The sequence below is a fragment of the Salarias fasciatus genome, chromosome 5 (genome assembly GCF_902148845.1).
Source record: "Salarias fasciatus chromosome 5, fSalaFa1.1, whole genome shotgun sequence".
Lineage (NCBI taxonomy): Eukaryota > Metazoa > Chordata > Actinopteri > Blenniiformes > Blenniidae > Salarias > Salarias fasciatus.
Window position 1 is genome coordinate 33,550,742 of NC_043749.1, and position 23,784 is coordinate 33,574,525.

Genomic DNA, 23,784 nt, shown 5'->3' on the forward strand with positions numbered 1-23,784 from the left:
TCGCTGCTGAAACGATCAGAGTCCGGTTCTATTCTGGGCTGGGACCGCCGAGGGTCCGCGCTCCGAGGGCGAGACCGGCCAAGGTCACACCGCTCGCCGTGACATCCGGCGACGACCGTCCCGCCTCATCAGTCACAGCTGTCAGGCAGGTGTCCGGAGGACACACACACATACACACACACACACTCACACTCACACAGACGCCTGTGGCTCACTGTGGAAGGTGATGAAAGACAGAAGGAGAAAAAAACGATTTAAAATTCACCTGGTGCCGCTTGTGTTTTGTTTTTCAGTGAATCTACTGGACACGACGACCATCACGGGAGACTGGGGCTGGCTGACGTATCCATCACACGGGGTGAGAGCTCAATGATTCCCACTGCATGATTCATGCCTCTAAATGCTTTTTAGAAGCTTTAAAAACTCCTGTTTCATGATGAACCTGCGCTCGGTCTGGTTTCAGACTAAAGCTGCACAATAAATCACAAATTTATCACAATATGAACATCAATAATATCAAACTGACTGAATGGTAACGTTTCCATGTACTGAAAACATCGGTTTAAAATAAAAAAAAAGTTATAATATATATGTTATAATATGTTGTAATGGAACTTTTTGAAAACGCTGTGACTCCGTCGTCATGTAGACGGGCGAAAACAGAACTTTGTGGAGACTTTCGGGCTCAGCTCTGAGTGGATGGAGTGGAAGTGCTGGGACAGCTGGGACAGTGACCGCTCGGTTCCACCGTTTTCAGCCCAGCAGTCGTCCCTGTATTGTTTCTTTTCATCAGCTGCTGGCCATGCTCTCACGTCAGTGCCATCAGAATGTGGAGCTGAGGCAACAGCCGGGATGTTGTTCAGGAAGAGTTATTGATGATGTGATTGACTGTATCTGTTACAGGCTGAAAAAAACTGGGTGTCTGTATGAAGCTCTTGTAGAAAACTTGTGATATTTACCTTCAAACTTTTGCGGCTTTACACTTGTTGGACAAAAAATGGCGTCTGTTGCAACATTGTCGTAACTCTCTCAGTATTCACCTCATGCATACAGCCTGCTGCGCTCGTGCAGCGACTCAGTCACTTCACACCTCACCTGTTGTGGTTTTATTTTTTTTAATCATTGTTTTATTTTTTATCTGTCAAAGCGGCGCTGCTACTTTACAAACGGCGTCCGATTGTAACGCTGACACCGCCGCCTAATTACAAGCTCATCACTGGCAGACAGACAGCAACACCGGCCGCAGCATCACTCCCCGCCTCCCCGCTTGTCTTCTACCACACACAATCAGCGAGGTGGCGGAGGTGGAGGTGTTGGGGGGCTCGGACCCCCGAGGTGGGGAAGAGGAAGATGAAAGCGAGGGAAGCGAGGTGACAGCGAGGGCACGGCGTCGCCGCATTAGCATATCGTAATGCCGCATGATGATGCCCGGGGTGATGAATTAGGACTCCAGCCGCGATCTTTACAGCGGCGCCTTGCCGCCGTGACTCCCCCCGGCTGTCGGCCAAAGCGGGGGAAATATCTAACTCACCTGCGGGCCGCGACACCGGAGCGGCTGCGACTGAGCGGCGGCCAGGAGGAACAGATGGATTGTCTTTCAAGTCCCGGGAAAAGAGCTGGAAGAATTGGATTAGAGTTGGGAGTGAAATGACTCCTTGAGTGTGAAATCAGCGTGAGGAGTGAATCTCCGTCCTGACAGGCCCTGTTCCTACATCTAGATTACACAAACCCGGCCGCCACTGTTTGATTCGATTGGCTCAATGTGCCTGAAACATTCAGTCCTAACCTGATGGCAGAGGGTTTTTGTCTTTCACATGATGGATTCAGAGAGGAGGCTCGGCTTTCTGGCATTTTTGTGAGGTTACATAAGGTGGGCGTTTTGTGCTGAGTGGCAGAGGAAGGAGAAAAACAGGCTGTGTTTCAAATTGGTGGCTGAAAAAATGACTTTCAGGGTGGAAACAATGGCTCATGTGCTGCACCCACAAATCTCCCCCCGAGGATTTAGTCTCGATTGTCTTCCTGTCGACACAATACCTTTAAGTTGAACTTTCAGTTTAAAAACCAAAAGAATAATTCTTTGCTGATGAATCCATGTTCTAACTTAACAGTCCAGTAGAGGGTGGTCGAACAGGAAAAGAAACATGAAGTGAAAATAACAACAGTGCTCAAAAACTCTGCGCCACTAAGAGGTTTTCAGAATTCTTGCTATTTTCATGTGTACGTATGTATGTAACGCGAAGCTTTTCTGTTATGAAAATGTTATGAAAATGCCCAAACAATGCATTTTCACCCGAATCACTGTCATGTGAATGTAGGGAACATGGTCTTAAAGCTGACGTGAATTGAAGGACCACAGCGAGCACAATTCTAAATTATTTCCTGTTTCAGTGCAAAGCGGAGAGAATATAGAAAAATTACCATCGAATGAAATATCTTTTTCCAAAATGTAGAAATCTCTTTTTTTCTCTCACAAAAATTACATTCAATGTCAACATTGCACCACCTTTAATCCCTCTTTTTGCAGCAGTTTGCAGCTTTTGGCTTGCGTACATTTATAATTTCAGAGCAGCTTTGATGCTAATGCTGCTTCCTGCTGCAGCTCTCATGTTTCGGCTCACGTCTCCACATGGCGCAACGTCTCCCACAAACACTGCAATCCCCACACAATGCACAACAAACAGCCTTTTCACAGTTAATGTCTTTCTCTTAAAGTTTCGTTGTGGGCTGGTTTTTCCAGATGTTTCCATTGTTTAGCATCATACAAGGAATCCTGAAGTGTTGTGCAAAATACTTCTGACACACACTGTTAGAAGATATCAGACAGTGATACTGAGTGGGAATAAAAGATCTGCAGGAATTTAGACCAAATACATAACAAATACATTGCAAGGGGAAGAAAAAGTTGCAGGGTTATTAGTAAAATACAAACTGACACCCTCTCAAACTGACACAGTCAGACAAATATTAGATACTCAATATTTAGAAATAACAAATGAAACCTTTTTATTCCAAAATGGGTCGAACAGCTGGAATCAGTTCAGTTAAGTGTTTCTCCAGAGGTGGACACTGTAATTAAGAAGGGAGACAAATCATTTCAGACCTTCAGTTTAATAAAGCGTCACTATGAAGGATGGAAATCAAGTCATGAACTCTTTTCAATCAGGATTCCCCCAAAGTAGAGGAATCTGAAGAGATGACTTCCTGTTTATGGGAGTACATCATGATGACTGTCTTCTGTCTTGAAACACAAAACTTTTCTGACACAAAAACACAAAATTGATGCTTTTTTTTTTCCTTTTGAGTCATTCTGCAGAGGAGGTCAGAGTTGTTGCTGTTGAATGAACTATCTTTCACCTCCTGTTGACGTTTTGTCAGAACATCATTTACAGTCTTATTTTGTCGTTTTCATTATTATGAGAGAACCTCCGGACTCCAGCCGTCTCCCGCGCTGGAGCAGAATGTGTGGGGTCTGGACGAGCGGATCAGAAACTGCGCTCACATCCTGCTGCAGGAGAAAACATTCCACTGCTGTGTGCTTTGAATGAAATCGGCCTCCATTTGCGCCAGTGAGACTGTAATTTGACGGGTCCCTCTCTGCACATGGGCCGTCCCTCACCCGGCGCCCAGCAGACGTCCCAGAGCAGGAAGTTTGATTCATTGGAAGGAGTAAATGTTCGGAGCTCCATAATGATGCATCCCAAATGATTCCTCAGCTAAACTATGGGACCCCGAGCGGCACTTTAATGTGGCGGGTCTGCGTTTCTGCACGCCCGGTGGAACCCAGGCGGGCTCTGATGTCTGATCTGAAGAGTTCGTTCCAGGCCTTTGACTCTCTGAATACATGTAAAGAACGTTTCAGCACATAATAGAGTCTGAGCGATGCCGATGCAAAGCTGTGTGCCGCAGATAACCGTGGCGAGGCGACAAAGCAGGAGTCAAGGCAGGGATCAGATGGTATCGGGTTCATTTCAGTTCAGCACTCGTGTGTCGAACATGCTGAATGTTAATGGAGGAGCTGTTCTTTCCGTCCACAGAGCTGCAAAGAGGCGGATTTTATAATGGAAGCACTCACACGGATTTTCACACGGAAAACATCAGGCGACCCACGGCTGGAGCTGCTTCACGGCTGGAGTTCAAATTCAGCTCTTTTCCTCAAATCAGGTCATATCAGAGCTGGCCAGTAATGACGATAAATTCACTCCTAAACAATGTGACAAAGTACCATCCTTTCCTCTTCTTATATCAGCAAACCCCAACTGGAACAGCAGGAAGTCTCCTCCTCTGAGCCTGGTTCTGCAGAACGTCTCCGCCGTCGGGGGATTGTTGGGTTCTTCTCTCTAAAGAACTGTGAGATGGCTACGTTATCGCTGCAATAGAAATTAAAGTGAATTGAATTGTCGGCTTAATTGGTGTCTAAATCAGTACTAATGAAACGCCACAACCTAATTAGTGACGTAGTTACTGTTGGTGTTTCTGTGAGATTTCTGTTGCGTTCTTTGTAGATTAAAGCAGTTCTGGAGCTGCTCTGCTCAGACTGTTGCTTTAACTGTGGCTTTTTAGCTAACCTCCTGTCTTCTCCAGAAGGAGGCTGTGATCATCCTGAACTGACTTCTTAGGCCCTCAGTTCTCCTCACAGTAAAATAACAGCTAAATAGATTGTTTCTGACAGTTTTTGGACGAAACTTTAGCTGGAAGTAACAGTGAACCATTAGTTACGTTGACTTGTTTGATGCTAACGGGTTAGCTAATGCACCACTTTTAAAATGCAGTGAAACAGGCCCAGCTGGTAGTAAAAGAGGCAGCATTACTTCCTCAGGTACCAATTTATCTTTACCAGTAACTCCTTTAAAGGAGCAAGTGGTCAGAATGAAGTCCTGATTTACAGTCAGTGTCATGACGCCGCTCTAATACCCCTTTCGTCCTGGCCAAAAAACCCGTTTAAACCCGCTAAGTCGTGGCAGTGGGAAAAGGTTTGACCCGGGATTTCGACCCGGGTCGTTCACCCTGCAGTCGACCCGGTAAATTCCCGGTTCAGCTTTCTACCGGCTTTTAGTGGGAGGAACTTACATGATGACGTCGACGCAGCGCGGCTAAGTTAGCGCGCTAGTTGTTGTTTCTGGACACAGCTTGAGGTTTCCTTCATCCAGACGACCCAGAAATGGCAAGATAGCGAGACCAGAGAGCTTCCCCTGATCCGTGGGGAAGAGGAGATTCGTCTACAGGTAACAGGGACTGTTTTCCGCTGCATTGTTTACTTTCGTTTTGCTCCGTCGCGCTGATGATGTCATCAACGTGGGACACCATCAGTGTGGGAAAACGCAGCGACGCGGCTCGCCAGCAGGAGGTGAGACGTGGGTCAGCAGGCGGTGGGAAAGGCGTCTAAAAAGGCGATAGTTAGCGGGTCGCAGACACGGGTCGACCCGCTAGTTGCAGTGGGAAAGGGGTATAAGTTGGACAGGTATGTTCAGAATTAAATAAATTGTGTGTGAGAGACTTTGGCACAGCATACTTCCTACATCCTCTTCAGCCTTTCTGTGTTGTGCGTGTAAACAGACATTCCTTCCAAAATGCTGTGTAAACCCGAACATTTTCTGAAATGAAAAAGCCAAATCAAGACGTCTTCGTTTGAAATGCAGTGGTGTTAATGGGATCTGATGGTTGTTCAGCGTGTAGCCAGACTGTGAGGACGTCTGAGTTTTATTTATGTGGGGCTGAGAGCAAATCTCTCCCACAGCATGAGTGTGAATCCTGGACGATCCTGCTCTGGACTGGACAGGAAAAGATTGCTGAGACCTCATGGGCTCTTTGATAAATGGATGTTTTGACAGTATAACTCTCACTCTCTCTCTCACACACACACACACAGACACACACACACTTTTTTTCTTGGTATTCTGACACTTCAGTGTTTCGAATTTGCAATGTTAGCAGCATTTGGTTTCCAGCTGCCCTCCGCTCCGGGCAGCAGCAGCGTTTTGATGGTGTTAGGTGGAGAAAGGACGAGCTGCAGCTGAAGGAAGGAGATTTGAGCCGTTATCTGCGCGGCGAGAGAGGCCGGCGTCCGTCCGGTCACACAGCAGACGGGGAGTCTCTGGCTTCTGCAGCACGGTGCCAAATGTGCCGTTACATAAGAAATCCAGCCCAGGCTGGATCTGCCGCCGTCCCGCGGCTTCAATCATGTTATTTTTACATTGAAGTATTGTTCAGGGGGGCGACACAGCCAGCGAGCAAGGCAGAGGTGAGGCGGAGAAACAGACTGAGAGGCGGCCCGCGGGGAGGACGAGAGCAGGAAGGAGATGGATTAAACGAGTCGGCAGGCCGTTTCCTGGACGTGGGGTCGTGTTCTGAGTGAGTGACGGCGTGCGGCTCAGCTGGGACTCCTTCATTTCCCATTTGGAGGTTTTTGCTCCCAGTGGACGAACTGTGGGAAACCATGAGGTCTTTAACCAATCAGAAAAGCCCCGCCCTTCACCTGACGGGGTGGATAGAATCAAAGCACCGGTCTGATCTGGTATTCAGAGGTATTTGCACGGCCTTTGCCTTGACAGTAGGTCAGCTGTCCCGCCTCAACACATCTGGCTGCTTCCCGCCAGGGAATAACAGCAATCAGCAGCAGGTCACACTCACGACCCCCGTCTGGCCCGCGGCGCCCCCTTCAGCTGAGACCTGACGGCTTCCATCGTTCCTGTCATAATTATTAAAGCTGCTTCACCAGAAAGGTAGACAAGTGAATCTCATCTGAATTACGAGGGCAGCTGAGCTGCCACTTGACCCATGAGCCAAACTCCATTAATCCTGAACAACAAACCGGCAATCTGTCAATCCCAAGTCCACTTGGGATCCACCCAGAGGTCAGTCCACTGACCTCTGGGTTACGTGACGGGCTCGTATGACCCGATCGGCTGTCTGCAGCCCTTTATCAGAGGCATCAGGCAGATTATCAGTCAACCTCTTATAATCTGATCCAAACTCTGACATGATATGATTCAGTCGAATCCACTTCAGAGTTTATTTGAAACGTTTCTCTGTTACCTCAGGGGTTGTCTTTCTGAAATGAACATAATATTCATTTTGTCAACAAAGCAAGTTTCCAAACAAGGTATACACTGCATAGAATGATAAATATGAAGACCTAAACTGAGTAAGCAAAACCACAATCCAAACTCACAGCTACAGGAGAGGACGGACGTCAAGGGGTTAAATTAAAGGGCGTGACATTTTACTGTCTTAACAATCAGAGAGCCAAGATTTCAGTTATGTCACAAAATAATGATTAAAACACATTTTATATTTTAAAATCTCAAAGTGCTACATGTAGGAGAAATGTAATATATATTTATTTATGGCTGCCATGCAAGATGCACAGTGGGAACAGTTTGGAGTTCGATGTGCTCAAGGACACGTCGACACGCAGGATTGAACCTGCAACTTTCCAATAGAGAGACAAACACTCTACCAACCCACAGCCGCCTCATCTTCAACAGTGAACTGAATCCTTTCAGTTGATATCAATGAGATTTTAACCATTAATGATTAGGATCAGAAATGCTGGTTTCCTTCAATTAACTGAATTTCTTTGCACCTGTTACATCCTTGCACCATCACAGGAGTGTTTAAAAGGTAAAAAAAAAAACGTATAATGTTATGTTATTGAGGTTGGGATGCAGAGGGTGGTGTTGATTTGCTGTTGTGCAGTTTTCCTTATAAAAAAAAAAAACGCAGAAGCTCTTATAAGAAGCAGACCCGACACGAGGCAGGAGGAGAGACCAGGCAGAATATTTTAACACAGCCGGATTAAAATGTTTCCTGGAAAGTAGCTGAGAATTGTCAGGTTGTGGTTATGTCTCAGTGTGTGTGTGTGTGTGTGTGTGTGTGTGTCAGGTCTTTATTAGCACCCTGACCTCTTCCTCGATCCGACTCTCGTTTAGATGGCATCATGACAGATCACGTCTTCGGCTCAAGGGGCTTCTTTCCATCCAATTTATTCAGGCAGTGGTTAGGACGCCCGTGGGCTGTCCCAGGAGCATCTTTCTCTGTTTTCCTGCTGTATAACACACACACACACACACACACACACACTCGGAGCTTGTCAGATAGGGCAGGAAGACTTCATTATCCTCCAGTCCGATCTGTGTTGGCCGTGACAGGTTCATCCACCGGCCACCCCACAATCAATACCGCTGACAGTACAGTGTGTGTGTGTGTGTGTGTGTGTGTGTGTGTGTGTGTGTGTGTGTGTGTGTGTGTGTGTGTGTGTGTGATTAACGTGGGCCAGGGAAGTCATGATGTGGATGAGCATCTGATGAGCTGAGGTGTCAGAAGCCCCACAGTCTGTTGCTATAACTAACTATTCCTAACTCCTTGTTACTTTCACTTCCCCTCTCTCTCTCTCTCACACACACACACACACACACACAGCCTGCTTGCTCTCTAACAGGAGTTTTATCTGATGGCTGAACAGTAACTTCGGAGATATTCGTGTTGAGTATGAAGCCTGATTTTTTTTATAAACAGAAAAACAGAATAATAACACTTCATTTTGTGTTGTTTTCCCACATGGCCAAGACTGGGCAAGAAGAAACTCTGATGGGAACATAGATGCCAGACATGAGGAGTCAGAGTGTAATGTCCTGTCAGTATATCAACATATCATCATATCAATATATCCATCCTTCCCGCTCCGTTCAGAGTGTTGGTTTGTTAATGAAGAATCCCGGACATCCAGACTGCCTGAGGGATCTAATCTTTACAGCAGGTCCTGGACCGACCCGGGACTTCCTCCCACAAATCAGAATAGTCGGGTCAGTGGATGAAAATCTGGGCTGTTTTTCACATTAGATGTGTTGTCTGTAGGATTGCACCAAAAGACTTTTGTAAAGGAGGAGTACATGTAGGAACCTTCAGCTGCTTGCCAATACCGAGTGTGATACAAGAACCAAATCAGATGGCACGAAGTCCACGAACAATACGAGAAGGCACTGCGTCGTCCTGAAACGCCTCAACAGACCGTAGAATTATGTAGTAATCAATCGTTTTGGGTTTTTTCCACTTCTGAAGCTACAGTAAGACGAAACATCAGCCAGAGGGATGCGGAGGAACCGCTGGCGTCTTCATGTCAAGCTGAATACATCATGAAGCTCCTTTTACTGCCCTCCTGATTAAAACTACTCTCTGACTCCAACTTCCAGAGGGGAGAGCACATTAGTCCAGTTTTAGCGGCTCCTCACTGGCTTCCGGTGACCTTTAGAGCTGATTTTAATGTCCCCCTCCTGGTTCTCAAACCCCTAATGAGCAGGGATCAGGCTGGATTGCCAGCCCTCTTGTTAGCTACACGTCTGCCAGAACACTGTGATCATCAGCTGCTGGTTTACTGAAGGTTCATCTTGAAACACTAATAAGATCGTCGTAGATGTAGCTTCTGTCAACTCTGCCCTAAACACATGGAGGAAGCCCGTTTCACGATTTACACTAAAAGCTGTAAACATCTTTTAAAAAAATTAGTCTTTAAACGTACACTTGTTCTGTACTTTTGCATACCTTCACAGGTTTTCTGTGATTTTAATTTCACAGTTTAAATCCTAACTCAACTGTTTTTGGTTAAGTCTAATGAAGTGATATAATAATTAATACACATTTAAGTGTCAGATCATCTTGAACACACTCGGTGCTTGTTTTTCTCTAATTGTCTTAAAGTGCTTCGAGCAGCTTTTCTCAAATTAAAGATGCTATAGAGATAAAGTTTATTACTGTCCGCCAGCACGCTCTATATCAGTGTGGATCGCCGGGTGCTGGAGGTAATCCCCAGCTGACTGAGTGAATGCCGAGTCCGCTGGGCCACGTCCATCACAGGGAGACACAGTCACTTCACAGCTTCCGATTCACTTCAAACTGTTATCTGGAGTTTTAATGATATAAATTGGTTTTTATAAATATAAAATTGAAACATCCAAAAAAGTGTCTTTAGGGTGTAAGTATCAGGCCCATGAGCAAAAAATGAACCAACACCTGGAAGTCCTTGAGTCATTTCACTGTTTTACACCAGAAGATCTCATTAAAATTGGCGTTGTGTTGAGTTGGTCGTCACTGGAGCCACGGGAAAGAAGTGGGCTGAACGTGGCTCCAGAACTGAAATGTTTTAGACACCCCTGGTAAAGTCTGCTGCCCCACCAGCACAACCCCAGACCCCCGGTGGGAATCTGTCGTTTAAGATCATGTCTGGAAAGAAAGCCTCAAACTGAAGACGTCCTTTAAGAATTCAAAGGTATCTTAGAAGATTCCAATGCAATAAAAGGATAAAAGACTTTTGAAGGTGTTTGAGTGTTTGAACCACTTCAAAACACGTTTCATTGGTTTCTAAAGACCTGCATTGTCTTGTGCCTGAATATATGACCTATCAGCAGGTGACTCCTCAGAACTTCAGGGATGAATCATATATTGACACATAAACGGAAAGAAAGGCCTTTGCTGAGGGTCCTTCAGCTTCCTCTCTGTCAGATGGATGAGAACCAGGAGGCAACTATCAGCAGCGTCTACAAGAAGGAGCACATCTTCAGTCCGGCGTTTTAGTTCAAGGGCTTCTTTCTTTAAGTTTGTCAATTTTTCTTACATGATATAAGTCGCCATTTATTGTCTTTTTCCTTCTGTTTTTCTGTATTTGTTTTTTTATACTTTCCTCTGTCATGCTGAGATTTTATCTAAAGATTCTGTTTATTCTTTTCCTAAATTAGCCATTTGATTATTTCTTAATTATTTTTTGAATCCACTCCTCTTTTTCTCTGTCACTTCATTCTACTGAGTCATTCCTAAATGAGGAAATCTTAAAAGTTTCACTGATCATGAAGATGGTCGTGATTTCTAAGCTAGCGCTCAGGTCCTGAAGCTACACGCCTTCGACATGGTTACTTTTTGAGAAATTTTACTGAAACAACGACCAAAATCTACAGAAGAGGTGCTTCTTGAAAAGACCCTCAGGTGTGACTGAAGATATAACATTAACATTTTTCCTGAATTTCCACCTCAAATGAGAAGCCAGCACTTTCTCCCCTGCCGTTCTGCTGCTATCAGCAGGTCCGTCCTCTAGGTCTGATTACACACTTCCTGAACACACCTTCAGCTCGTCTTTGAACTATTTCTTTTGCCCTCTCGATGACCGTCCACCACTGCGTAATTGGCTTTACCAGCTCCCGTGAGACGCCGACACAGGTGCTGATGGTGGTGCGAACAAAACCTCAGCAGCTGCTCTTTGGGTACATATCTCCTAATAAACACATCAGGTGAATTCAAAGATGTGCTGCAGGTGCCGGATCATGGGCGGCTCTGTGAGAATGCGGCAGGAAGCATCAGATGGGAGCTTCTGTCTGGACATCAAAGGTGCTGATTCCAGGATTTTCTGAATCATTTACTGTCTCCTCCTGAGAATGGTGACGGTGTTTTCCTGGGAGGGTAAGCAGCTTGCTTTCAGTTGGGGAGCAGGATCTGAATGGTCCAGGAAAAACAAACAAGCACAGCTTTACCTGAGCGGTCAGACGAAGCCGCAGCAGACCTGAAAGTAACGATCAGTCATGAACCGCTCTCAGTCCAGCACCAGTACCTTCAAGAGAAAGAATCTGCCCAAACGAAGGGTTTACGTACCAGAGCTGGACGGTGGACATTAATTTCCCTTCCAACCCACAAGAAACCTTCCTAACCTATTTTTTTTAAAGACTGCAGATCATCTGTGATTCACCAAAACAATTAAGGTCGTGGTTGGACTGACTTGTGCAAATGGTGAAATGATTTGATTGTTGATTGTTCCTATAGAGCCCCGGTTTAAAACCACTGATCTGAGCGACGTGTGCTCTGCATCCTTTCTCTCCACCCGCCTTTAAATACACTTTCTTTCTTCTTTGAATCACTGCAACCTTTTTTTGTTCATTTCTAATCAACACAACAAACAGAGGTCATTCTACGTGATGATATAGGTCAATGTTTTAACAGCTTGAGAACTGAACGTTCATCTATAGCAAGGATTCACCAGTGCCAGTGATGGGTATCTGATCTGCCAACATTTTGTCTTGGCCAGATCAAAATGTTTCAATGTAGGAGTGAACCACGCTGTACAGATTTGTTCTTGCAGAAACTCCCCGATATGGAGAGGGTTCCTGTCGTCTATCAGCACCGTCAGCAGCTGGTTGCAAGGAAGGACGAGCGACGTCAGTGGTTTAGAGATTCTTTAATATTAATGAGAATGACTGAAGCACACACACACACACACACACACACACACACACACACACACACACACACACACACACACACACACACAGCGGGCCCGGTCTCTCGGTGTGTCGAGAGACGCTACACACTGTGAGCATCGACACTGAAGCTGTGCAGAAAAGGTTCACAGCAACGCATGGCCTCCACATATTGTTTGTCTGCTGAGTATGGAGGATTAATGAAGCTTTTTGGCATTTAATAGATTCTTGTATTGATACTTGGTATCAGCAAGTAGCTAAAGGACAGATCTCATCCTTTAACAGAGGTACTGGAGCATCCCTGAGCTACATGCACGATATGCAGGTTTATCATTTCATGTTTTTATAGCATATTTGATTGTAGGTGTGTGAAATCTGGACATGTCTGGTCAGAAAACATCAGGAAGTCATGAAGTGGCTCAGTGTGTGTCACCTTCCTGCACACAGAATTTTGACTCAACCAACACACACAGTTGTTTTGTGTCGTTTGGAGAGCATTTTTCTGTTTAATCATTGTCTTGTTGAAGATTCAGTTCGCTGACACCATGATAGCTGACAACATTTCAGAACTATTGAAAATAACGTTATCTTTGTCAATAAGACCTCCTGCTGTTCAGAACTGCAACCAAAACAGTCAGAGCAAAGCTGTTCAGGGAAAACGTCAACGCAGTAAACACTCCGGTGTTAACCTGGCTGCAGACATCAGTTATTGGACGACCACACACCGGAGCATTTGCTCTGATCCTGCACTGAAAGATCCTCAGTGAGGTGATCCAGCGCAATGTTAAACGAAAACTAAGTCTTTGAAAGCAGAAGGGGACAGGACCTGATTCCCTGAACACACCGGGCCGACAGCGCTGGCGGCATGGAGAGGTGAGCGGCGGCCTCAGACAGACAGAGCAGCCACCGAGATCCAGCTGGAAATTCCACTTTCTCTCTCAAACTTCCCTTTTTAATACCAGTGAAGAGAGAAAAAAAAACATCCCACCAGGTTGAAATGTTTTTATCCTTTTACACACACACACACACACACACACACACACACACACACACACACACACACACACACACACACACACACACACTGCCTGTAAAAAGTGCATCTCAGAATAGATGGCAATTACACCATCTCCCCCACTGATCCAGACCAGTGCAATTAACACTCCTATTCCAGAAAGGTTATCGCTGTCAAAGAGCCCACAGACAGACACGCTCCCTCACACACACACATCCACACACCGACAGGAGCAAAGTTATTAAGTCTATTCTGGTTGTGCGGCTGATAGTATGAGAGGCAGGAAGGTGTTGGGCAGAGCCTGATATTTTCTCTCCGTTAATATGCAGACCTGTTACTTCACATGGGGCCAGCATGGCTGGAAATGCCACCCAGACGCTCGCACGGGCCCGGCTGTGCTGCTCCAGGTGCAACAGCGATGCAATGCTTCTCTGTGAAGTCCTGAGCAGTTCGGTTCACCCTGCGTGATTCAGAATGTCCTGATGGGCGGCCGGTTTGTCAGTTTTGCAGTTAATTTTGCGTTGATGCTTTCCAGTCATTGTCCATCTGCTGAGCATGTGCAGGAGAACTGTTTTCTACAGCCGCGGTGAAGCAGCAGCATTTCCAACATCAAAACTCATACGCAGTCCGAGCATGTTCAAAAAGTCGAGTTTTCCTCTGTTTCCATGGAGACAGACTTGGAGTGTTTTCTAAAAGTTCCACCTTGGGAGCCATTTTCAAAAAGTTGTGTTTTCAGTGGGTCTGAGCACCGTTACCATGTGTCAAGTTTTCTGTTTTCTTTTCCGTGTGAAGGAGTTTTCCTCCCGTCTGCTATTGAGACAACTTCACTCTCTATACCTGCAGTTTTGTTACTGCAGTTGAGTTGTGGTTGGGTTTAGCTGTTTGATGGATGTTGTCTTTACCTTCACTGAGTTTTGTCATACTTTTTGAGTGCGATGAAGATCACTTTGTTGTTTCTGGTGTCTTGACTCCTGATGTGGTCAGTTTATGAAAGAGCAGACAGGATGTTTGATATGTAAGGTCAGCACACAGCAGGGACACCGTGGGCCAGGGGAAACTGAAAAGCAGCATAAGTAAAGAGAAGATATGTTATGATCTATAACTGCCAGCAAGTGCATTATAAATGTTTGTATTCATTACATTATTACAAAAGAGGCCTCAACATGTCAGAGATGTTGTCTCACCACTGCTGTGCCTTAAATGAGCATGGTGTACTCCTTTAGCTAACAGCAAACTGTTGCTAAAAGACCTACTGTGAGTTGCTGAACCAGTGAACTTGGTAGTTGTCAGACTGGTAGTTTGAGCAGACGCTCCTGGAGGACACTGGCAGGCAGATCATTCACATCAGCAGCAGGAAGAAGAGACCTGAGAGCTGGAGAAATGAACCCAGCTGCCTGAGAGCATCCCCACTCACCCTGTTTACCACTGCTTTACATTAACTACTGTTAAGGCAGCTACATATTATTACGTCCGCCAGGAGGTTGTGTAATCACGTCGGTTTGTTGGTTGGTTGGTTGGTTGGTTGGTTGGTTAGCAACATCACGGAAAAAGTAATGGACGGATTGCAGTGAAACTTTGTGGAAAGGTGGGTCTTGGGCTAACTTAGAATCCATTAAATTTTGGTGATGATCCGGATCATCACCAATTTTTTAAAGGATTCTTTATCATTGACCGATAGGGTCAATGATAAAGGGGAACTTTAGTTGTAATTCCTAGTCGGACCTGTTTCACGGACGGAACAGTCGCACAGCTACACGACAAAATCGCCACAAGTTGGCTTCTCTTCAAAACTTGATCAGAGCTTCGTCTGTAAGTGATTTCACCCTATGTTCTCTCTCTCTCTGCATGTCCGTCATTGTGTTTTTGATTTATTGCTGAGTTATTTTGGGGTGACGACTTTTATTTGACCAGTGTAGTACTGTATCTGTCCAGCAGAGGGCCTCAGTACTACGTCTTAAATTGATGACAGGCTTTTTGTTTACATCTGTTCACTGATATTTATATCTGGTGTTCTTATTGTTGTTGGTGACTGATTTCACCTGTGGCGGAGGTCTGCGCTCTCTGAGTGCCAAATTCTTGTTGATAAAGGGTTAAGAAGGAAAAATGAAAGGACGAAACTCGGAATGCATTTTAGAAATGTGCTACAACCCAACAAAGTGACCCTCTTGGTGGAAAGACGCACTGATGGGAGTAACTGCGATTCAGAAAATGGTGTTACTAATAACATTGCCACTTTTAGTAATGGGCAATCTAACTCAATACTTTTCCCGGTGTTACAAAACCATTACGGTTAATAACAATGATATGCGTTGTGGTTTTGTTACTACAATTCACTGCTTTGAGCTGGTTTCTCCTCCTCCGGAGTCCAGATGAGGCTAAATGTTGAAAAGGTTTGTGTGCAAAAAGAAGGAACCGTATTGGAGGAGAGAAGGTCTCTTTCTTTTGAAAAGGGAGTTTTTCCTTTCCACAGTCGCTCATGTGGAACTGTTGGATTTTTATCTGGAAAAGTGTCTGGAAATGACGGTCGTACTTGGCGCTATGTAAATAAAGCTGAATTGAATTGAATGGTGAGTTTTATACATATTACAGTGGCATTAAAATTTGAATGAAAGTGCATAACGTGAGATAAAGACAATATTTGTTAAATGCTTAGTAAGTAAATCAAATATGATGCACTTCTATTGGTTTTAAAAAAAACACAATGTTGCTTTTAAACCGATTGTTAAAACTCCACACTCAGGAAAGTTCAAAATGACATCGTCATCTAATTTGCATAGCTGATCATTTGCATATCCAGGTGAAATCAGATGATGATGTCATTTAAAACAATACATTATCTCAACTCCTAGGAAAATTCTAAATGACGTCATCATACAGAAAGAAGGACGCGTATTGGTGGAAAGTGATAGAGATACAGGCAGAGCCCTGATCATTCACAGGCAGCTTTGAAATGTAAGTACAGACCTCTATTGACATACATCTATTTTGTTTATTATTGTTTTAAAAATGTAGAGATGTTATCTATAGTTACAAGGTGTTTGTCTCATATTATCACAGAGCAACATTTTAATAATTTAGATTAATGTTGTGTTTCCTGTTTGTAATTTATTCTGTCAAGTGTCCATTTATTTCATTAATCATATAATTAGTTTTAGAATCAGTAACTGAACATTCACCTTAAAGTTCCATCAAAAGGGGAGCCAAATTCTTATCCTTGCAGAGGTAAAAATCTCTTTCCATTTTGTCTCTCAGTCTTGTTGGAAATATTGTTTTCATGTTGTCATAAAAGACCACAAATATGTTTTGTTTTGTTTTTGTTTTTTTTTTTGGCATCTTGACACAAACACAGTTGCATATATCCCATTTTAAAGTGATTGCTTCAGTTTGTGAGATAGCTCAAGCAATCAGCCCTCCACAAAATGATGATGTTGTGATTACAGTAAGTGATACAAAACTCAGAATACTCCACATTATTTTATGGGCTTGCAATTTTTTAATATCCTTTTAATTGCATTTACCACATCAATATGGCTGACTGTAAGACAGATCGTGTGCTGCAGCATTTGAAACTTCACCGCATTGTGCCAGATGGTTTTCTGAAGAAAGACTCTTATCTTCCAGCTAAAAGTAACTCCGAAGGCCTCACAAAACAGTTCCCTCATGGACCGCAAGCACAAATCCTCTCTGAACAGCCACAGAAATGAATAAACAGCTAGACTGTGTTATTTCCAACAAGATGTAGTTCGCATTTATAATCCAATAATTACATATATTGACTTTTACTGCAGTGGTTTGAATCCAGACTTTTGATTTTAAATCAGCCCATCTGGATGACACAGAGGTATTCACGGCGACATTTCAAGTGAAAATGCATCATTTTTGCATGTTTGTTTCAGGAAGGTTTTGAAAGAGAATTGACAGAAACACTGGAAATGATGCCGTTAGCGCTCCAGACCACAAGCTGGTGCTGTTGGGTGTTTTAGTGATGAAACGACACACACACACAGACGGCCAAGTTGGATCGTTGTTACGCTGTCAACTCTAAAACTATCAAGTCCAGGAGGATCTGGACTGGAACCAGGACCAGGACTAGGACTAGGATATGGACTGGGAGCCATGACACTGTGGACGAAAGCGTTGTTCTAATTGTTTACTTTATCCAGCCAGACGAAGCCCGAGTCTCGAGAAAATCTTTCCATGGAGAGAAAAGTTGTGTTTTCAGTTGCTTCGCACGTCGTTGTGTAAACAGAACCCAAAACACAATGAGTGTTTTCTGTTCTGGGAGTACGGTCATGTTGACAGGGCCTGAGGACTCGTGTGAAAACAGGAACTGTCTTAATGCACAGCATACGAGGGGGGACCGGAAAGAAACCAGACTGTGTTTATAAAATTAAAACAAGAATGATTTCAGAGTTCTGGTTGTTCGATCTCGCTACAGCATGTTCTTGTGCAGATCTCTACAAATTATCGTCTCACAAAGTTACACAGGGAAAGCACACACAGCGCCGACGTCAACACAGCAGGACCGCTTCTTCGGAAAAGCACAAAATGGCGGAACACATCACTAAACGCGATCAGCTTTTGTTTTCTGCTGGGAAAAACAGCGTCAGAAACACTCACCATGGTCCAGGAGGCGTATAAAGACGGTGCTCTGGGGAGAACGCAGGTTTCTGAACGGTATGGGCGCTTTAAAAGGGGCGAAATGTCCACTGAAGACCAGCCCCGCTCCGAACGACCCACATCCTCACGCACGCAGGAAAAGATCTGCGAGGTGGAAGCCGTGGTCCTGGCTGACGGGTGAAGGACGATCGGGGAGGTGTCCACCTTGACGGGGGTTCCGTGGAGTTCCTGTCAGGAGATCCTGTCCCAGGATTCGGGCTTGCGGCGGGTCGCAGCGAAGATGGTTCCTCGGGTCCTCACTCCTGTGTAGATGTGTGCCGGGAAATCCTCCAGCACAGTGAAGAGGATCCTGGGCTGCTGGGCAGAGTCATCACGGCGGATGAGACCTGGCGTCACGCCTACGATCCCGAGACGAAGCAGCAGTCGAGCCAGTGGCGACACCCGGACTCCCCTCGGCCGAAAAAAGCGCGCCAGTCCCGGTCAGCGGTAAAAGCCAAGCTGATCTGCTGTTTCGATGCGAAAGGGGTCGTCCACAGCGAGTCTGTGCCGCCTGGGCAGTCTGGTAACCAGGACCACTACATCCAGGTCCTGAGGGGCTCCGAGAAGCAGTGAGGCAGAAGCGTCCGGAGCTTTGGCGGGATGGCGAGTGGTGGCTTCACCACGACAACGTGCCGGTGCACCGGGCCCTGCGCGTAATGCAGTTCCTGGAGAAAAACGGGATGACCCTGCTGCCTCATCCGCCCTATTCGCCGGACTTAGCACCGTGTGACTTTTTTCTCTTCCCAAGAATGAAGAAAGAGCTGAAGGGGTGGAGATTTGAGGACGTCGAGGAGGTTAAACAAAAATCGAAAGACGAACTGAACAGGCACGCAGTTTTCAAACGCCTTTGAAAGCTGGAAAACACAGATGCAACGGTTTATTCAAACCAGCGGGGATTACTTTGAAGGCGACAGCTTTGATTAATTGTTAAAATAAAACAAATGAAAAGTTATAACCAGTGTCCGGTTATTTTCCGGTTCTCCCTCGTAGTTTAGCAGAGGCTGGGGCTGATGGATGGATCCTATATAGAACTCTAATCCCAGATCAGTAGCGAGCTCTAATTTTCAAGTATTTAATGTAAATAGAGCGGTGTTTGGGTGGGGAGGATGACTCATGAAGACTGTGGGTTTTAAGTAATCTCATAAGATTGATTTATCATTGCAATCATAACCAAACTCCCTTGATGGAAAGTACTGTGTTTGCATGTTCTCCTCTGAAAGACTGACTCACTCTTGTTGCTTTTACATCCGAGTCATTTCATCCTCTTATTTTTTCGCCACTCTTTAAAAAAGAAAAAGAAAAAAACCTCATCTCATATCCCAAACTATTTCCTTTTTATGCTTATGTAAAACAGAAAAGCAGCATAAGTGACCAGTTTTCTGACTGATTAGTCCTTTTGTCGCACAGAAGCCAAGAAGTAATTACCCACTTCCACCCACTCTTCTAAGTTAAAAATTAAGAAAACGATTTTCCCAACATAAGCTATTAACAGTTGCCATATTAGCATAAAGTCTTCACCCCAGACCTGTCAATCAAATGTGATTTCCCATTACTATTTTAATTTATGTTTAATTTCTTCCCCGTGTTGCCAAAATTACAAAAGATTTATGTGCACACAGCAGTTTGAAAGGCAGCAGGTTAGATTTTACTGGAGAGAACCGTGGTGAACACGTCTGTTTTATCTGCTTTTGGCGCCAAACGGAGGATAAGAATAATCGAGATGTGTTGATTAAAGTGCATCCCGTTTGGTACGACACACTGGAATCCTGCTGTTAGACACAGAACTGAAACAGAAAAGTAGGAAAACTGAGCGGGAAGTGTTTCCATCGAAGCAGGAGACCTCCAGGAGAGACCCAGAGTGAGAAACGTTGTAGCTGCGGCTGAATTCAGGAGAAACCGTGATGAACAGAGCCTCAAACAAGCTGCTGCCGCTCCACTGTCGCTCTCTCCAGCAGCTCACAATCATCTCTCTTTCAGCCACTTTTCTCTCTTCGTATTTGTTAATCAGTCTCTCAGCCTCTCTTTCATCTGTTGTGCCGTCAGTTCTCTCTCATATCGCAGCGCTCGCGGAGAATAGTCCGACACAGATCTCATGCTACAGGGCGAGAGAAAAGACCCCAAATCTAGACAACAACTTTGGAGGCGGCCGCTCCGACAGACACTTTTATTCTGCTTTAACATCCGCTCCTCTGATCTCCAGGCATCTCGGATTGCATCTCCTTTTGTCTGAGTGGAAACAGTAAATGGGCTGATGAATAAAAAACAAAAAAACACCCGAAAGAGTGGAGATTAAAAGAGAGAAGGGGAGCTGCAGAATGGGAGGAATGGAGGAGCGCGGATCAGGCAATAATTGCTGCAAAGTGTCAGCAAAGACTGAGCTGTTTGACGGTGACCCCTGCAACGTCCCGATCCCAAACAGGAGGAGATGAAACGAGCAGAAGCTATCGTCCGCAATCAGCTGGAGCAGCTTCTGTCTTTGCTGGAGTTGTGTGTCATGAAGATACTCATCCGTCAGTGAGATGCTTCACATCTTTTCACCCAGGGCCGTGAGCAGCAATAACGCAACGCCGAGCTTATCACCTATTCTGCCTTTTCACTCCTGCCGTTGATCATTTTTCAGAGCAGGCAATAAAACAAAATACTGCGTCATGTGACTTCAGGCTTTACTACATTCAGCTGCAAATCAACCACATTGGTCAACCCTGTTTCCGGTTCAGAACAGCCAAACATGAAGACACTGACACATCTCTCCAGAGTGGACATCGTGACTCTGTGAGCTGTGAGCAGGAGAACCAGGCGAGCCAACGAGACCCCAACGGGCATGAGCCGAGGCCAGCAGCAGCATGAAGGCCCCTGACGCCACATCCCACAAGCTGATCGAGCCTCCAGGGGCCCGAAAAGGAAAACACAGGCACCACTTCAGCACTGCAGACTGGTTTGAACCGGTGGGCCAGATCGATGGAGCAAGATGCAACCACAAGCCGGCCTTTGTTGTCCAGAGCGATGCCTGTACCAGCGGAGAAGGATGGGCCTGGTGGAGCATTTGGACACGAGACCATCATCCAAAAACAGCAGTAGATGAACTGCTGAAATGGTTAAAATGATGATAACTAGGGATCAATGTGCTCACTCCTGCTGTGGAGCAGCAGCAGCACTTCTCTTATCCACAGGGTGTTTCCAGAAAGTGCTGTTTTCAGCCGTCTACACGACGATGGGGTCGGAGCATCTTTGAAAAGTTCCATCTGGGGAGCCGTTTCCAAACTGCTGTTGTTGTGTGAATGGAGGCCAAAGCTTGACGAAGCTTTTTCACTTGATTCTCAACAAGCCAACCTGAGTAGGAACAAGCTATTTTTAAATTTTTCTCTTGGAAAACTGTTTTGAAAAGGAAATGCTCGTTCATTGTTCACTTGGTTCAAATCCTAGTCTACTTTTCATTGATTCATTTCATATAATTTGAGAGCTCAATGATAACCATTTCTGTTTTTGTTTTCTTTTTCACTTTGGAAACATGTATTTTGTGAATGTATTTCCTTACGTCTGTGTACCTGTGCCGTATTTGTGCGGATGAAGGTGTGTGTGAGAAAGCAGTCTTCCTCTCCATCTGCCACTTCTGCTTGGTCCTGATGAGAGCCGCAATGAGTTGACAGCCATGAAACAGATGTGCAATTTGCAGCCAATTAGTTTGGTACTCGTGCATTTCCTCTCCCTCTCTGTTGCCTTTCTCTCGCCGTCCTCTCTCCGCCTGACAAAATGAGTACAACCAACCGCACCGGCATTGTGAGCCGGCCGCTCCGTGAAGCGCTGCTTTCCTCTTGTTGTCATGATAGAAACTCTCTTATCATGCTGTAAGGAGATAAACAAACCCTGCTGAATCTCACTTCTCCCTCTTCTTCTTCTGTTCGCCAAAAGAAGAGTAAAAGCCATTTCCATTATCGCTGCGACGAAACAACAAGCCGTCCTCCTTCGCGCTGCTTGCTCACGTTTGGCTTCCCAACCTGCTGACAGGCCGCCGTCAGCCGCCGCGAAAAACGCCAACAGCAAATGGAAAATCTCTGATTTCCCAAGGAAAGGGATGAAAAAAGTGTTGGCTGAGGGCACAGTGGCAGTAAGACTGGAATAATGAGGGAGATAGAGAGGTTATACACCCCACTAATTAGCCGGGGTCCTCACAAGTTCAAGGACGGTTTCAATTTAGCTGATAAAGATGAGAGGATAAGGCAGGGAGGGAAGGGTGATGTGGGTGAGGCTCCCGAACATCTTAATTATCCTTTTTTTTTTGGCTGCTGGTGCCTTGAGGGGATCAGTGGAGAGGGGAAGCTGAGCAGGGAAGTTACAGGGCTCACTGAGGGGGAAAAAAAAAAAACCCCAGACGTCTTATCCCAGGGACCGAGTTCAGCCAGGCGAGGCCCCCAGCTTCCCGGGTCCAACGCTTTCCCTTTCAATTATTCCTCCGCTTGCACCAGGAACCGGCGCCCCGGAGGAGGGCGGCGAGCGCCGAGGTTAAACACACATGCACGTCTTCATGGGAACATGCATACAAATCGGCCATGCGTGCCTGCTTCCCATACTTCAAAAACATAATCAATGCTGTACGCCTGCTGTGACCGGGACTCCAGAGAGTTTCAGCTCCGATGAATACAGATTTTAATACGTACAAGTCCTTCAGCGGTAATCCTCATCACAGCTCACCTGGCGGGGGGAGGGGTCACAGGGTGAGGGTGGAGCACCCTAGTCTGAGAAACACCAATAATCCTTCATCCAGTTTCAGAAGACCTGAAACTAATCCATTATGTTGCTGACCGCCAACCAACCGTCTTCTCTTTGATGAAGTTAAACTGATGTTTTCTTCATCCAGATTTCATTCATGTTTGAGAGAATAGCTGCTCATCGTCATATTGTTAGCAATAGATCAGTAAACAACTCAAATGGTGTGATTTGTTTGTCTTCGTTCTCTCCATCGGGACGCGTCGTTACGTCGTTTTCTTCAAGTCAAACTCTCCTCTTCAATGAAACGGACGCAAAATCTCAATCTTCCTCCTTGAGTCCTTAAAATAACCGAAGGTTTTTGGTTCACATTCATTAAATGCTTCACACTGTCATGAAAAACTCAACTTTCTCCCCTTCAAACTAGAACACCATCTGTCTTTACTTCCTCTTTCAAACTCTGTCATCTTCTCTCACGAGTCTGACGACTTTTATGGAAATGACGAGCTTCAACCAGTCACTCAGGTGGGGGCTTGTGGAAGTGGATCCAAGCTAATTTCACAACTTTTCAGCACTTTGTAAATAGGAAAGAGGAAGCTGCTCAATCCGGTCCTGTCCTGCATAGACACACACACAGATAAGTCGTTTTGTGGTTTAACTCTGGCAGCACGCTGTGGCTTGTATGTTGGTCGACTGTAGAATTTGTCTAATCTATGAAAACGATGCTTCTAACTTCCAATGGTACAAAGCAGAAAATATGTTTTATTTTTAGACCTGTAAAAGCAGGATGGGAGGATTTAACAAGCAGCAGAAATGACACAGAGTTTGAAAGAGGCAGTAAAGACAGATGGCGTTCGAGTTTGAAGGGACTATGTAAAGCAGTTCATGAATGAACTTCAGTCATGGACCCGCGGAGGAAGACTAGAGACTGTCCACCTCGTCCCCTGAAGAGGACAGTTTGACTGAAAGTGTTTTTTCTGACACAGTGACTCCTGGAGCTGCTCTCTGCCTCAGAACCCGTCAACGTGATAAACATGCATTTTCATTTGAAAACATTGGCATACATCCGTTTTCTTTGCCTTTAAAGACCGTGCTGTACAGAAAGCACATTTTGTTGTTTCAGGTTGAGGAAATTTAAGAGTTCATCTCTAAAAGCTGTGATCTTTGGAGTGG

General features: G+C 45.3%; 1 protein-coding gene across 5 annotated transcripts in view; it reads left to right on the forward strand.

The window, feature by feature from the left end:
- Positions 1-297: 297 nt before the first annotated feature.
- Positions 298-23,784, forward strand: part of epha8 (eph receptor A8) — an 88,273-nt gene continuing 64,786 nt past the window's right edge. For all 5 annotated transcript variants that reach the window (XM_030091311.1, XM_030091315.1, XM_030091313.1 and 2 more), the window contains exon 1: positions 298-358. The gene's annotated coding sequence lies outside the window, so the exon portion shown is untranslated. The remainder of the gene's footprint in view (positions 359-23,784) is intronic.